The sequence below is a fragment of the Thalassophryne amazonica genome, chromosome 11, assembly GCF_902500255.1.
Source record: "Thalassophryne amazonica chromosome 11, fThaAma1.1, whole genome shotgun sequence".
In the NCBI taxonomy this organism is placed as follows: domain Eukaryota; kingdom Metazoa; phylum Chordata; class Actinopteri; order Batrachoidiformes; family Batrachoididae; genus Thalassophryne; species Thalassophryne amazonica.
This window is the reverse complement of record NC_047113.1, coordinates 64,212,313-64,226,842: the sequence shown is the minus strand read 5'-3', so window position 1 is coordinate 64,226,842 and position 14,530 is coordinate 64,212,313.

Sequence of the window (14,530 nt, the reverse complement as noted above, 5' to 3'; positions counted from 1 at the left end):
TAGCCAAACTGGTGAGAAAGCAATGCCAATATTTTTTGAAGTGTCCCCAAATGAACAAGCCCCAATAAAAAGAGGCAGGTTTTTGCACACCATCTCAGGAAATTAAGTTTCTGCAGTTGGTATCTTACTTTATTTGTTTTTACTTTAAATTTTTTTTTTTATGCCACGTAGTGCTTTTGATTTTTCTACCTGCTTGCCTTCCACGTCCCACTACATTCAAATACCTTTTGCGGAGAATTAAAGCTGATCTTCTGCTGTTGTTTCTGTTTAAGGGGCATGTGATTTTTGCTCTTGGGACTTGTGTAAATGTGTGACCCAAATCGAAGGGGGTTGTGGGAAGAAAGGCTGCAGGGTGGTGGCAAAATGGTATGTTAATTAAAATGGTTATTAATGCCCAAAATACAAAGCATTTTCTCCATAAATTGATCTGCTTTGATGCAGTCAGAATGCTCCCAATGTGAGAGACTGCATCATCAAGATAAATAATTGATCACCAAAAAGTCTTTTTTTGCAGACCTCAAAAGGTTACTTTAATGGTTACAAACCGTTTTAGCGCGGACAATTCAGCACACAGACATTGTTTACAAGCGATGCACGTTCATGAACGGTTTTGCACAAATACAAAAGACATCGCGTATGCAAAGTGAAGACGTCTTCTTTCAGTTGGCATGTCGGAACGTCAGCATTTCCAGGGGAACCTTCAGTGTATTAGTGCAGCAGATAAGAGAATATTTAGAGTGGAATCCTACAAATGGCGATACAAGCATCAAATTCTGCACAAGTACTCCTTAGACATTCCTCTTTTGAAAAAAAACAATTGGCCACTTGAATTTTCAATCGGCGGTCAGGTAGAGGTCAGTTGAAGAATTACACAGGGGTGAAAATTAAAAGATGCTCCAATCATATTGAAAAATATACCATATTATTTACCTGATCATAAAGATTCCAAAAGGTATAGTTTGGACTATCTGTGACTGAATTCTATGGAGTTATGGGGTAAAAACATTTAGAATGGTGACAAAGGTCAGTTTCAGTTTGTACAGGGGACAAAATTAAAAGATGCTCCAATCATATTGAAAAATATACCACATTAGTTGCCTGATCATAAAGCTTCCAAAAAGGTATAGTTTGGACTATCTATGACTGAATTCTATGGAGTTATGGAAGAAAAACAGCAAGAATGGGGACAAAGGTCAGTTTCAGTTTGTACAGGGGTCAAAAGTTAAAGTTGCTCCAATTTTGGTAAAAGGTGATGCAAAGTATTAGTTGAGTTAACAGGGTTTTAATAAAGGAATAGTTTGGACCATGTATCATGCTTAGTTATCACGTTACGGGGTAACATGTCACGTCATACAATCCAATGGATGTTGACCTTGTTTGACCTTTACTTTGGAGACCAAACATTCAACACTGTCAAAACTATTTCATTTATTAATCCTATTAACTCAACCAATAATTTGCCATAGGTTTTTTTTTTTTTTTTTTACCAAAATTGGAGCAACTGTAACTGTTAACCCCTGTACAAACTGAAATTGACCCTTGTCCCCACTATTGATGTTTGTACCCCATAACTCCAGAACATTCAGTCACAGATTGTGCAAATTATACCTTTTTGGAATCATGATCAGACAAATGATGTGGTGTAGTTTTCAGTTTGTTTGCAGCATTTTTAAATTTTGACCCCTGTGTAATTCTTCAGTTGACCCCTAGCTGTCTGCCTATTGAAAATTCAAGTGGCCAGTGGGTTTTTCAAAAGAGTAATGTCTAAGGTGTATTTGTGCCAACTTTGGTGCTTGAATCACCATTGTTTCAGTTACCTGCTGCCCTATATAATCCCTTTAACATTTCATGACGGCATGACCAGCCCATCCCGAGTGTACCGTTTTTAGCCACCCTCTGTGGCCTCAGTGTCTTATGTGTACATATGGTGTTCTGCCTGCCTGTGTCAATGTGACTTGGTTGTATCTGTGTCTAAAAAAGCAGCACTGGGAGGAGGGGGGGCGGGGCGTGGAACTATTCCACAAGGCACCATTACAAATGCTTCCATCCCAATTGCATAATGAAACACTAAGTATAAATACAAAAACAAGCAACGTGAGCAACTGGTGCCATTCTTCAGTCATTGCTTTGACTGGTGACACTCCTGCAAAGTGAACAAGTTGCTATCTCAATGTCCGTGCTAAATTATTTGGGAATCTTTTCTTCTGGAATATTTATTGGTATTTCCAGTGCATGCGTTGTTGGATTTAGCAGGCCGGCTAAGTGATGGTGCTTTCTGGATCCCCTTCTACCAGCGGCTGAGTAGTAAAAACAGTTCACTGTTGCCTACCTGGTTGTCGTTATGGTGAGGTAGTAAGCGTAAGTATCAGGGATGGAAATTTCACACACAGTTGGTACCTCGTAATACCAAGGGTTGAGTTCTGACCGACGGTGTGGAGTAGAGATGACACTGGGGTGATGGCTGCCCCAACATTATGAAAGGAATGCTGAGATGTTTTCATTGTCTTCACCAGATGCCTATAACCTTGTGGTGGAGAAAAAAAATGTTGCCAATACTCAAAGCATTCCTCATTCAAACCAACAGGCGCCACAAGCAAAAACAAGAAAGTAGCTTTTAAAAATGTTGTAGTGCTTCTTGAAATTCCATCCCTGGTAGTAACATACAGTCTACTGTTGCCTACCCTGATCCCCCTTACGGTAAAGTAGTAGGCGTAGCAATATACAGTACATATTCTATATTCTACAGTAAATATTATTTTTGGTCAAAATTGACAACCTGACAAAGCTATGTTTGTGACTGTATGCATTTGTATGAATTATTTTAAAAGGAAATAAACTGTGGAAAGGTGACATCGGTCTTGTTCATGCCAGGCCTTGGCAAAATATCATGAAGAAAAAATTTTCCTCCTAAGTGTTAGTTTCCTTCTCAAAGCTTATCAGCTCATCCTTAGCGACGTATGATCAGAAATGTCACCATATTACCTGTGCAGCTTTTACTATAATCCCTTCCTGAGCAACAGATATTTGGAGAATTTTCAGCTGTATCTTGACAGTTACAATATCCCGGACATGTAAGTGTTCAACAGTATGATGCATTGTTAAGGAGTTGGCAGTTCAGTATATTGCTCATAGACATCTCAACACTCATCCTTCACAAATATCACAGGTTTGTTCAAACTCTCTATGGGAATAGTGCAGCAGATAAGAGAATATTTAGAGCAGAATCCTACAAATGGTGATACAAGCATCAAATTTGGCACAAATACTCCTTAGACATTCCTGTTTTGAAAAAACGATTGGCCATTTGAATTTTCAATAGGCAGCCAGGTAGGGGTCAATTAAAAGATGCTCTAATCATATTGAAAACTACACCACATTATTTGCCTTATCATAAAGATTCCAAACAGGTATAGTTTTGACTATCTGTGACTGAATTCTATGGAGTTACAGGGTCAAAACAGCAAGAATGGTGAAAAGGTCAGTTCTCACTTGTACAGGGGTCAAAAGTTAAAGTTGTTCCAATGTTGGTATAAAGTGATGCAAATTATTTAGTTGAGTTAACAGGGTTTTAAAGGAGTAGTTTGGACCATGTATCATGCTTAGTTATCACGTTAGGGGGTAACGTGTCACATCATAGAATCCAATGGACATTGACTTTGTTTGACCTTTACTTTGGAGACCAAACATTCAACACAGTCAAAACTATTCCATTTATTAGTCCCATTAGGTCAACCAATAAATTGCATCATTTCTGAACCAAAATTGGAGCAACTTTAACTTTTGACCCCTGTACAAACTGAAATTGACCTTTGTCACCATTCTTGCTGTTTTTGCCCCAATCAATCAATCAATCAACTTTTTTCTTGTATAGCGCCAAATCACAACAAACAGTTGCCCCAAGGCGCTCCACATTGCAAGGCAAGGCCATACAATAATTATGAAACACAGTCTACGTCTAAAGCAACATAACCAAGGGATGGTCCAGGGTCACCCGATCCAGCCCTAACTATAAGCCTTAGCGAAAAGGAAAGTTTTAAGCCTAATCTTAAAAGTAGAGAGGGTATCTGTCTCCCTGATCTGAATTGGGAGCTGGTTCCACAGGAGAGGAGCCTGAAAGCTGAAGGCTCTGCCTCCCATTCTACTCTTACAAACCCTAGGAACTACAAGTAAGCCCGCAGTCTGAGAGCGAAGCGCTCTAATGGGGTAATATGGTACTATGAGGTCCCTAAGATAAGATGGGACCTGATTATTCAAAACCTTATAAGTAAGAAGAAGAATTTTAAATTCTATTCTAGCATTAACAGGAAGCCAATGAAGGGAGGCCAACACGGGTGAGATATGCTCTCTCCTGCTAGTCCCCGTCAGTACTCTAGCTGCAGCATTCTGAACCAACTGAAGGCTTTTTAGGGAACTTTTAGGACAACCTGATAATAATGAATTACAATAGTCCAGCCTAGAGGAAACAAATGCATGAATTAGTTTTTCAGCATCACTCTGAGACAAGACCTTTCTGATTTTAGAGATATTGCGTAAATGCAAAAAGGCAGTCCTACATATTTGTTTAATATGCGCTTTGAATGACATATCCTGATCAAAAATAACTCCAAGATTTCTCACAGTATTACTAGAGATCAGGGAAATGCCATCCAGAGTAACGATCTGGTTAGACACCATGCTTCTAAGATTTGTGGGGCCAAGTACAATAACTTCAGTTTTATCTGAGTTTAAAAGCAGGAAATTAGAGGTCATCCATGTCTTTATGTCTGTAAGACAATCCTGCAGTTTAGCTAATTGGTGCGTATCCTCTGGCTTCATGGATAGATAAAGCTGGGTATCATCTGCGTAACAATGAAAATTTAAGCAATACCGTCTAATAATACTGCCCAAGGGAAGCATGTATAAAGTGAATAAAATTGGTCCTAGCACAGAACCTTGTGGAACTCCATAATTAACTTTAGTCTGTGAAGAAGATTCCCCATTTACATGAACAAATTGTAATCTATTAGACAAATATGATTCAAACCACCGCAGCGCAATGCCTTTAATACCTATGACATGCTCTAATCTCTGTAATAAAATTTTATGGTCAACAGTATCAAAAGCAGCACTGAGGTCTAACAGAACAAGCACAGAGATAAGTCCACTGTCCGAAGCCATAAGAAGATCATTTGTAACCTTCACTAATGCTGTTTCTGTACTATGATGAATTCTAAAACCTGACTGAAACTCTTCAAATAGACCATTCCTCTGCAGGTGATCAGTTAGCTGTTTTACAACTACCCTCTCAAGAATCTTTGAGAGAAAAGGAAGGTTGGAGATTGGCCTATAATTAGCTAAGATAGCTGGGTCAAGTGATGGCTTTTTAAGTAATGGTTTAATTACTGCCACCTTAAAGGCCTGTGGTACATAACCAACTAACAAAGATAGATTGATCATATTTAAGATTGAAGCATTAAATAATGGTAGGACTTCCTTGAGCAGCCTGGCAGGAATGGGGTCTAATAAGCATGTTGATGGTTTGGATGAAGTAACTAATGAAAATAACTCAGACAGAACAATCGGAGAGAAAGAGTCTAACCAAATACCGGCATCACTGAAAGCAGCCAAAGATAACGATACATCTTTGGGATGGTTATGAGTAATTTTTTCTCTAATAGTCAAAATTTTGTTAGCAAAGAAAGTCATGAAGTCATTACTAGTTAAAGTTAATGGAATACTCAGCTCAATAGAGCTCTGACTCTTTGTCAGCCTGGCTACAGTGCTGAAAAGAAACCTGGGGTTGTTCTTATTTTCTTCAATTAGTGATGAGTAGAAAGATGTCCTAGCTTCACGAAGGGCTTTCTTATAGAGCAACAAACTCTTTTTCCAGGCTAAGTGAAGATCTTCTAAATTAGTGAGACGCCATTTCCTCTCCAACTTACGGGTTATCTGCTTTAAGCTACGAGTTTGTGAGTTATACCACGGAGTCAGACACTTCTGATTTAAAGCTCTCTTTTTCAGAGGAGCTACAGCATCCAAAGTTGTCTTCAATGAGGATGTAAAACTATTGACAAGATACTCTAACTCCCTTACAGAGTTTAGGTAGCTACTCTGCTCTGTGTTGGTATATGACATTAGAGAACATAAAAAAGGAATCATATCCTTAAACCTAGTTACAGCGCTTTCTGAAAGACTTCTAGTGTAATGAAACTTATTCCCCACTGCTGGGTAGTCCATCAGGGTAAATGTAAATGTTATTAAAAAATGATCAGACAAAAGGGAGTTTTCAGGGAATACTGTTAAGTCTTCTATTTCCATACCATAAGTCAGAACAAGATCTAAAATATGATTAAAGTGGTGGGTGGACTCATTTACTTTTTGAGCAAAGCCGATAGAGTCTAATAATAGATTAAATGCAGTGTTGAGGCTGTCATTCTCAGCATCTGTGTGGATGTTAAAATCGCCCACTATAATTATCTGAGCTAAGCACTAAGACAAAAGGTCTGAAAATTCACAGAGAAACTCACAGTAACGACCAGGTGGACGATAGATAATAACAAATAAAACTGGTTTTTGGGACTTCCAATTTGGATGGACAAGACTAAGAGACAAGCTTTCAAATGAATTAAAGCTCTGTCTAGGTTTTTGATTAATTAATAAGCTGGAATGGAAGATTGCTGCTAATCCTCCGCCCCGGCCCATGCTACGAGCATTCTGACAGTTAGTGTGACTCGGGGGTGTTGACTCATTTAAACTAACATATTCATCCTGCTGTAACCAAGTTTCTGTTAGGCAGAATAAATCAATACGTTGATCAATTATTATATCATTTACCAACAGGGACTTAGAAGAAAGAGACCTAATGTTTAATAGACCACATTTAACTGTTTTAGTCTGTGGTGCAATTGAAGGTGCTATATTATTTTTTCTTTTTGAATTTTTATGCTTAAATAGATTTTTGCTAGTTATTGGTGGTCTGGGAGCAGGCACCGTCTCTACGGGGATGGGGTAATAGGGGGATGGCAGGGGGAGAGAAGCTGCAGAGAGATGTGTAAGACTACAACTCTGCCTCCTGGTCCCAACGCTAGACAGTCACAGTTTGGAGGATCCCAAAAAATTGGCCAGATTTCTAGAAATGAGAGCTGCTCCCTCTAAAGTGGGATGGATGCCGTCTCTCCTAACAAGACCAGGTTTTCCCCAGAAGCTTTGCCAATTATCAATGAAGCCCACCTCATTTTTTGGACACCACTCAGACAGCCAGCAATTCAAGGAGAACATGCGGCTAAACATGTCACTCCCAGTCCGATTGGGGAGGGGCCCAGAGAAAACAACAGAGTCCGACATTGTTTTTGCAAAGTTACACACCGATTCAATGTTAATTTTAGTGACCTCCGATTGGCGTAACCGAGTGTCATTACTGCCATCTTACCAAATTTACGCTTAGCCTTAGCCAGCAATTTCAAATGTCCTTCGATGTCGCCTGCTCTGGCCCCCGGAAGACAATTGACAATGGTTGCTGGTGTCGCTAACTTCACATTTCTCAAAACAGAGTCGCCAATAACCAGAGTTTGATCCTCGGCGAGTGTATCGTCGAGTGGGGAAAAACGGTTAGAGATGTGAACGGGTTGACGGTGTACACGGGGCTTCTGTTTAGGGCTACGCTTCCTCCTCACAGTCACCCAGTCAGCCTGCCTTCCCGACTGCACGGGGTCTGCCAGGGGGGAACTAACGGCGGCTAAGCTACCTTGGTCCGCACCGACTACAGGGGCCTGGCTAGCTGTAGAATTTTCCACGGTGCGGAGCCGAGCCTCCAATTCGCCCAGCCTGGCCTCCAAAGCTACGAATAAGCTGCACTTATTACATGTACCGTTACTGCTAAAAGAGGCCGAGGAATAACTAAACATTTCACACCCAGAGCAGAAAAGTACGGGAGAGACAGGAGAAGCCGCCATGCTAAAACGGCTAAGAGCTAGTAGCTACGCAACCTAGCGGATTCCCAAACAGGGAATCCGACACTAGACAGGCTGTGGAGCAGCACAGGTAACGCACGACAACAGTGCTAAAAAATAAAATAAAAATAAAAATCCACTAGACAGGCTGTGGAGCATAACTCTAGAACATTATGTCACAGATAGTCCAAACTATACTGGTTTGGAATCTTTATGATCAGACAAATAATGTGGTATAGTTTTCAATTTTATTGGAGCATTCTTAAAATTCTTCAATTGTCCCCTACCTGGCCGAATATTGTAAATTCAAGTATTTTATTCAAATGACTAATGTCTAAGGTGTATTTGTGGCAAATTTGGTGCTTGTATCACCATTTGAAGGACTGTTTAAGTTATCTGCTGCACTAAAAGGTCATGTCATATCAAGGACAATGCTGCCGCATCAACCTCAGTATGGAGCCACCTTGCTTCATCATCTGAGTCTCCCTAAGTAACCATTCATTCAACGGAAAATCACTCCAGTGATACCCAAGGATTCTCTGAAGAGACTTAGTACCAAATGTCACTGGTCAGCATTCAAGTCTGACTACTATACAGTACAACACAAAGCACCACAAACCAAAAATACTGGGCGTTTACTCTGTTGCAAAGGTATCAGCATTACAAAACACCTCTGTGCAGGGAACTCATGACTCCATAAACTCTTCCCAGGCATCTGGCCTCGTATCTTTGAGTATAGACAGACTGACAATACATATTTCACCATTTAGTAATTACGCATTTTGTTTAGAGCTGTATTGCACAAGTCAGTTTGAAAATGTTTAGTGGGCAAACTTAGTACATGCAAATATTGAACTTTATCATGACAGAGTACTAAAGCACGGTGCTCCACATTACACAAACAAAAATGCCTTATGTTCCATTATGCAGTATTGCAAAAATGTATTTTAACATGCCATATGAATTTACCAGTTAATTCCACTAGATGTCACTACAACAGCTTTAACAATCTGCTACCTTCTGCTCAGTCTGATTTGTTTCTGTTACAATAAGTGCATCTATATGTGGTTGTGTTCTTATTCACACATATATAACATTTCGTATGAAGATTTTTAAGACGTCATTGTAGCTTTCAATCAAGCACAAAATTCACAGAAAACCACTGCTGCTCAAACATAAAGGCATGAAATTAGGGTTTATGCAATAAATATGACCTCAAAGCTGAAAGTAATAAGATGTGTTACAGAGTTTCTGTATGAAAGGTGTTTATTTCGGGTGTGGTTAGTGCACGTTAAAGGCGTGTGTCAAAGCAACAGTTCTGCCCTGTTGGACTGTTTATATATATATTTATTTATTTTTGATGATTTGAAGACATTAAAAAAATTAAAGGTCATGCCAAACATTCAAAAGCTTGAAATGTGTAAAACAAAATGGTTGGTTTCTTTCAAATGCCACCAATTTTCCTTCAATGACATTATATTTTCACTGGGTAGAGCAAGTGGATATGACTTTATTTGGAAAAGAAAGTGGCTTTTACAAATATAGGAAGGAAATTTACAGCATATATAGTATGTACTGCATAAAAAACAGGTTTCCATTCAATAATAAATCGAACCGTTCAACTACATAGAGCAACTACTGCAAACCTGAACTGCCAAAAAAAAAAGTCTGTAATTCCAACATATGAAGAAAAACACACTGTAGATGCATGAATGCACCAAACAACAAATTCATAATTTTATGAGTGAAGTTTCCATGAAAGAACTTGATCCATGACTGTCCAGGCACGTAGGTGTTCTGTCTTTTTACTAACCGCATCTGCGTCACATATGAAAAGATCACACTCCGTTTGTCATACATCATCATCTCCCTACCTACCCCAAATCTCTCCAGAGGTCTTTTATTCTTTTTTCTATACCCAATACAAACATCCTTCCTTCTCCATTTCCTCTTTGCTCTGTCCATCTCTGGTTCATCCATTCATTGTTACAGTCATTGGAAAGGGCTCTGTGACCGCTGGAAACTCAAGATGGTCCACTTTAAATCTCAGCAGGAAGCAGGATGAGACTCGGATGCAGTAAAAGAATGCCAAAACATAAAATGTAAAAGAGGAACTGGTGCATTTAACTCAGGAAGCCTGAGGTGTTGTGAAGGGGACGATACCCTGAGATCATCGTTTTCATGATGCTCAATCATTCATACTGTTTGTTGTGAACATGGATGCTGTGTTGGTCCTGCAGTGGACTGGAGGTGTGACCAGAGTGAACCCTGCCTCCTTAATCCAGCTGCCATTGGGCAAGGCATTTTACTAACATCAGCAAAGTTTACACCAGTATTTCCCAAAAAGACCCAACGTACTGCACATTTTCCATTTGTCCTTGAACTCAGCTGAACATACCTGACTGTGCTGATCTGCTCTGATGAGTTCAACGACAAATTGAAAATGTGCACTACTAGGATTGGGAAATGATGCTTTACAGAATTCAGGAGGGAACGCAATGACCACCAAACCCCCACCCCGAGAACCCTCTTGACCCTGCTTTGGCTGCAGGACAAGACAATCTATAGGAAGTTTTTAAAATATTGTCAGAAAAATAATAATAATAACCACCCTGACTCACGACAGAGGAAGAAGACAGACGTCTTGCTTCAGTCTGAAGTCTTTATTACCGCAGGTGTGTCATCACTGCTGCACATTAGCAAAACCTTAGAATATATCCAGCCTGGAACACATGGGGGGTTCCTAGCAACAATTTAGCCAGTCATAACCCTCCCCACATCTCCGATACAGCTGATACCAAACGTATCTGCTCAAGGTTGGTGAAGACAACCATATTTTTCTCAAATGGGGGAGAGTGGCCTTCTCTTATCTTATTCCCTGAGGAATAAAAAATTGTCAAGCACCAAAACTTTTCCAACAGTAGCTGACAAAGCCATGTATTCAGCTTCACATGTTGATAAAGCTACTGTGGGCTGTTTCTTTGACTTCCAGCAAATTACAGGTCCATTCTCAGACAAACTAAAGCAGTAGCCAGTAACACTGCGCCTGTCATTCTGGTCTGCTGTCCAGTCAGCATCACTATAGGCAGCAAGTTTAAGATTTTCATTCTGTTTTTGGTAACACAGTTCCTGGTTCACAGTGCTTTTTAAATAGCTCAACACATGTTAAAGTAAATGTGTCATTCTCTAGCAGAGAGTCTATTTCTTCATTCATGGCCTTAGCCCACTGCTCTGACTCTGAAGAACCTAAGGCTTCCTGCAGAGTCTGAGGGATGTCACATGTTTGCCGATAACAATAGTCAATACTTGTCTGTGCTTGGTCGTCATCAAATTTGGCCCCATAGTTTTGATCAGTATAATACCGAGGGGGTCTTCAGTCTCTTTTTGGATAGCGAGCACCAGGGCTACGTTCACTTTTTAAATCAGTTTTCGATTCACTCATCTCAATTTTCATTTCTTGAGGGATCATATTAGTCACATCTGGTTTTGAAGTCTGAATTTCAGCTCTACTTTTATATTCAAAGTGTTCATACATGTCTACATTCATTTGTTTTCTTTGTTACAAACTTCAGTCAGTTTTTCAACACTTTTCCTTTTTCAGGATAAAAGACAAGAAATGCAGGACTGTTTTGTCATAATCTACAAATATACCCTTTCCACAGCGTGTGTCCAACGTCTTCTTATCATATTTGTAAGCAAAACATTCTGAGCCAAAAGCTCTCATTTTAGATAAGTCCGGTTTCTTTCCATTTAACAGGTAATATGGAGTTTGTTCAAGACATCTGTTGTAGCACCTATTTCTAATCATAGCAGCAGTTTGTACTGCATAGATCCACAACTCTTTAGGTAATTTACTCTCAATTAACATGCATCTTGCCATTTCGAATAACGTTCTCCAAGCTCTTTCTGCAGTTCTGATGGGGCGAGTAAGGAGCTGAGGCTTCATGTCTGATAGAATTTTGACTTAGCAGTGACTGAAACACAGATGCTGTAAACTCAGTTCCATTATCTGACCTTATGCATTTATCAAAATATGGAGAAAAAGAGCAAGATCCTGACCGGCAGAAGCTTTCTGCAGCAACCATGTGCAGCGTCTGTCAGAAACAGTGTGTCAAGACGTGGACTGTTCAGTCATCTCCACGTCCACCAACCCCTCCGGGAATCGATCAAGAGACAATCTTCCTCACCACAGAGGGATTACCACGAGCATTACAGCGTACTGTGGCTACTGCAGGGAAATAAATGCAGCGGGAGGACTGATTTTTTTTTTTTTTTTGTGAGAAATGTTCTCTTTTGCTCTCTTATGCACATACGCACAAAATATCTATTCAGTCACGATAAATAATATGACAATATTAATGTGAAGCTTAATCAAAGCTGTTGCACCTCACCAAAGTACATTTAACATGTAGTGCCTGTGATGTGAAGCCGAAAGTAATATTTTGACAAAAAAAAAAAAAAAAAAATCCCCACAGAAGGTTATGTGTTCAAACCCAATACAAGGCCTTAGTCTGTTGCATTCCTTTTAACAGTGCCCAAGCAATTACACTTTAAATATGAAGACTGTTAATGCACTTTTATAAGTCATAAGCACTTACTTTCCTTGAGGCCTGGGTGGATCCAGGCTTCCCCAGATGAATGACGTGGTGACGGAGAAGCAGGAAAAATGCGGATTCACACGTCTTCTTAGGCTCTCCCTTTCCCGTACCTCTTACTCTCACCTTTTCCTTAGAGTACTTTCTATTCTACCTTTCTATTCCATCATCTTGTCTACAAAACTCCATGCAGTGGAAAGCAGTGGCCACCCTAACATTGAGAAGGTGAAGCACCCTGCTGAGAAGAGCTGCCCAATAAATGCTGGTTTCCACAAGCCATTGATTCAGTGGTGAGTTTTTGTGTCCGCTGGGTGCTTCCACCCCGCCAAGAAAAATGTCTGGCGGTCATAAGCACCAGACGTGTACTTGCAAATCCTGGCTGGTTTAGAATGTGCCAACTCCACTGGCTGCTTTGGCAGGTCACCATCATTTTGTTGGTGGCACGCAGAAACTGTCAGATTCCAGTTTGCCCACTAAATTATATCTATTTATTCATTCTGACAGCGGCTGCTGGCTCCCACTGTAAGAAATACGTGTGCGATTGCCGAGCCAGTGTCGAAAATTATACAATGAAAACAAACTGAGAAGCTCACGTTTTCATGACAGCGACAGGTTTTTCCAGTCATTTTAAACCAAGTGATTATTCCGTGATACAACACAAAAATTTGTAGTGAAACATTTATTGTTTGAATGACATGTCAAGTTATTGTATGTTAGTGTTAAATTTCTGCCATTAATACATGTCACTGTTAAGATTTTGGTGTTAATTTCAACAAAATATACAAAATGGAAAATGCAAATTAAAGAAAATGCAGTGAGCCTTACATTTACTTTAATTTCACTCTCTTTGCATATTTAATGAACCCAGCAGATTTCATGTTTTGTTTGGTCAGTTTCATTTAGTTTATTAATATTCACCAATAACCCCCCCCCCCCCCCCAAAAAAAAAAATTTCAAGAGTTGGGATGGGGCACTTTATCCTGAATATAAGAAAATAATCACTTTTACAGGCAGTTTTATTGACAAAAGTCAGGAGATGGATACATGGACATTCCCAAGTTCCTGAGTATGTCTTGGACTTGACTTTTCCTGTATATTCATTTTGTAAATTGTTTTGTAAATTGTGTCGATAGCATGGCCCAAGCAGAGGGACACCCCTTTGAGTCTGGTCTGCTTGAGGTTTCTTCATCAAATCATCAGAGGGAGTTTTTCCTTACCACTGTTGTCTGTGTGCTTGCTCTGGGGGGTGAAGCACACTGAGGCAACTTTGTTTGTGATTTGGCGCAATATAAATGAAAATAAATTGAAATTGAAATTGGAAGCCACAAAGACACCCAGCAGCTCTAAAGGAACTACAGGCTTCTCTGGTTGTGGTTGGAGAAACTGTGCAACATGCAAAACTTCAGTTGGAGTTTTCCAGAAGGCACACGGGAAACACAAGCCTAGATTTAGGGATATGTACCATTCCCCGTTTCGCCACTCGCTTCCATGTTGTCACAACTTTTTCTGATTTGGGGTTGTACACCACACTGGTGTCATTGCTTAAAATAATAGAGGTAACCCACATTGTGTTAATTCAACTCTCTACAAGTGTTATCTCTGTCTATGAATGATGGAGAAATGAGAAAATGGATTTCTTGAGTACTTAATTAAAAACAAAATTCAAATTAAATTCTTAATTCAAAAGTTAAAATTCTGATGTTGATTAAAAAATGTAACAGTGGAGTGTTATTTCAGCTACATTAGGAGTTAATCTAATTAATTACTTGGTCTAAAGGAATAATTTGCACTATCTGTCATGCTTCGTTATCATATTACAGGGTAACATATGTCACATCATGTCATAGAATCCAATGGACATCAACCTTGTTTGACCTTTACTTTGGAGACCAAACATTTAACACAGACAAAACTATTCCATTTATTAATCTTATTAGCTCAACTAATAATTTGCACCACTTTATTGCCAAAATTGGTGCAACTTTAACTTTTGACCCCCGTACAAAC